Source organism: Bos grunniens, chromosome 25 (genome assembly GCF_055505025.1).
Source record: "Bos grunniens cultivar Pamir isolate PY7600 chromosome 25, Bosgru_T2T1.0, whole genome shotgun sequence".
In the NCBI taxonomy this organism is placed as follows: Eukaryota; Metazoa; Chordata; class Mammalia; order Artiodactyla; family Bovidae; genus Bos; species Bos grunniens.
This window is the reverse complement of record NC_141189.1, coordinates 23,137,215-23,140,429: the sequence shown is the minus strand read 5'-3', so window position 1 is coordinate 23,140,429 and position 3,215 is coordinate 23,137,215.

Here is a 3,215-nt window from a genome sequence, read left to right as displayed (position 1 = left end):
GGACAGGGGAGCCTGTCTTGCTGCAGTCCCATAGAGTCAAACATGACTTAGCAACTGCGCAACAACAAACGATTAGTGGTGTTGAGAATTTTTCATCGTTTACTAAATAAATATGTATGCAAAGAGCCGACTCATTGGAAAAGACCTTGATGCTGGGAAAGACTGAGGGCAGGAGGAGATGGGGGCAACAGAGGATGAGGTGGTTGGCTGGCATCACCAATTCAACGGACATGAAGTCGGGCAAACTCCAGGAGGTGGAGAGGGACAGGGAGGCCTGGCATGCTGCAGTCTATGGGGTCGCAAAGAGTCAGACATGACTGAGCAACTGAACAACAAGCTTATCTTCAATATCACACAAAAACTCTACTCTTTGCATGTCTATCCCCACCACTTTCAGTTGTTAATGTCCCCAAATTATATCCTTATATACTCTAAGTGAGAACTGGAGCTCATGGATCCAGCCTCTTTCTCTATAATTATCTAATTAACTGTAGGACTGACTGGGAGCGGAAATAAAGCTTGAGGTGGAAAATGCACAACACCAACCAGTGTCACAAATACATGTTAACGATAGTATCCCATCTCTACATACACAGCCTTGCTCCACATAGAAACAGCTGTCACTGAGTTAGGTAGGTCACAACATCATGTGGAAGTAGTAGGTGTTTCCACAAGATGGCAGTCTTTCTTTGTACTGTAAAACTTAATAAGCAATGTTGCAATGTTGCAAAATACTTAATAAACAGTATTTTATTATTTATGTAGCTGTTATCGTGAATTGTATGTCATACACTACCACATTTTGAACAGGTTTTTTAATTTGGGTCACAATTATGGTTCGATGCATTGGTGGTGTTATAAGTGAAGAAGGAAACATTCTAAATAGCAGTGTGCTCATGGACATGTGCATTTGTGGACCCCACCTAACCTCAACTGCATGATGAAGTTCCAAGGACTCTCAGGGGTGAAGTTAATTTGAGAGTAGTGATTAAAAAGTACTGGAGACAGAGGTTTGTATATCACGTTAATCAATGTGAACTTTATCCTGAAAAACATGGGAAATCATTGAAATATTTTAATCAGGTGGGTGTCTGGATCAGCGAAATGTTTCTCAAACTTTACTCCTTGTTAACACCTTCGTTATTTTTTCCATATGTCCACATCACCTCTAGTTAATTTATTTAATGTTGTTTACATCAATCTTTTATTCTTTTATAAACATATGCCAAAAGGAAACTCATTATCAGCATTGCTTGCCATAATATTTAAAACAATATGTAACCATTAAATAGAACAATGTTCATTTATGTACCAACTTTATTTATTTCATTTGTTGGTTGTGCTGGGTCTCTGTTACTATGCATGCACTTTCTCTAGTTGCTGCAATGGGGGAGGGGGGTGGGGGGGAGGGGAGGGGCGAGGGTAGCTACTCTCCAGTTGTAGTTCACCGCCTTCTCCTTGCAGTGGTTTCTCTTGCTGAGCACAGGCTCTAGGTGCAGGGGCTTCAGTGGTTGCCATGTACAGGCTCTAGAGCAGGATCACTAGCTGTGGCAGGGGCTTAGTTGATCTACTGCATGTGGAATCTTCCTGGACCAGGGATGAACCTGTGTCCTCTGCATTGGCAGGGGGTAGCTTCTTATCCACTGTACCACCAGGAAGTCTTATGTACCAACTTTAAATCATCTCATGCACCGCTATGTAAATCTACCAGTTTTTGTGCCAGATTCTTTTTTCGCATTTTTTAAAAATGTTTTTTGGCTGTACCTCCCACAGCTTACAGGCTCTCGGTTCCCAATCAGGGATCGAACCTGGGCCACAGCAGTGGCAGTTCCATATCCTAACCACTAGGCTGCAGGGAACTCCTGCCATATTCTCAATTGCTGGGTCTTAGGTGTCCCCTGTAATCGCCTATTACAGAGTTGTGAGTGTAGAGAAGCTCAGACACAGGCTGAGGGTATTAGTTTCTCTGCTCTGTAATGCCTTATGTAATTTTCATGTGCATACAAATCACCTCGGGATCTTCTAAAAATGCAGATTTTGATCCAGTATGGGATTTGAAAATTCTTCACTTGTAACAAACTCCTAAATGATGTTAATGTTAGTTTCCCAACCATGCAACTTAGCAAGGTACAGGACTATAAGTCCCTGAAGGGCAGGGATCGTGCCTTAATCTTCAACATAGTGTCTGGCACAGACAACTTCTTAGTTAATACTTACGGAAAAGAGCACAGAATTTTCTTTCCCCAGCAGTCACGTGAGGCTTCCCTGATAGCTCAGTTGGTAAAGACTCTGCCTGCAATGCAGGAGACCTCGGTTCCATTCCTGGGTTGGGAAGATCCCCTGGAGAAGGGAAAGGCTACCCACTCCAGGATTTTGGCCTGGAGAATTCCATGGACTGTACAGTCCGTGGGGTCGGACACGACTGAGCGACTTTCACTTCACTTTCTCAGCAATCACATGACTCTCCATATGCAAGCTTCAGCTTAGAAGTCTCTCTCACCCACTCACACGCACACCACTACTATTCAAAACATTTTAATTTTTCTAAAACTATAGTGCAGTTTTTATTTTCTACGTAAACCCAGCCTAGATTATTAACTCCAGGACAGCAGAGACCTTAGTTGTACTGATTGCCTAAGCTTCCGTCTCACCTAGGTGTATCCCCGGCGTGGTCTGGCAGTTAGAGAAGAGAATTGGACAAGGCCTAAGTTCTCATGGAGCTAATGATCTAATGACGACTTCACCAAGCAACAGGCGATCACACCCGGTTTCGAAGCCTATCTGCAGAAGAGCAGATACAGGAAGGTCTTCTAAAGCCGCCGGCTCCTACGGAGCGGGAAGTCCTGGAGTTCAGATGGCTCGAGCCCAGACGCCGCGGGAGGAATCGCGGAACCCGACTCTTTCATTGGACAGTCCGGATCGGGAGAATCCAAAGTGGCGGGGGGGAGGGAGAGAGGCTGCTATGTGCTGTCGCAGGAGTAGTCAGAAGATTACAGAGTGGATATCCAGGCCAGGAAGAGAACTAAAAAATCGGTAACTGAAACTATCTTCTAAATACTCCCTTATGAAATTATGCGTCTCCGCATCCTATGTCTTGGAGGAATTGGACTGGCCCAACCTCCAAGGAGCAGTAGAGCGCAGCCGGTCGTCTAGAGAGTCCCTCACGTAAGAGACGTGGGAAAGAGTGTCGCAGGGAAAGCTGGGCCACTGCCGCT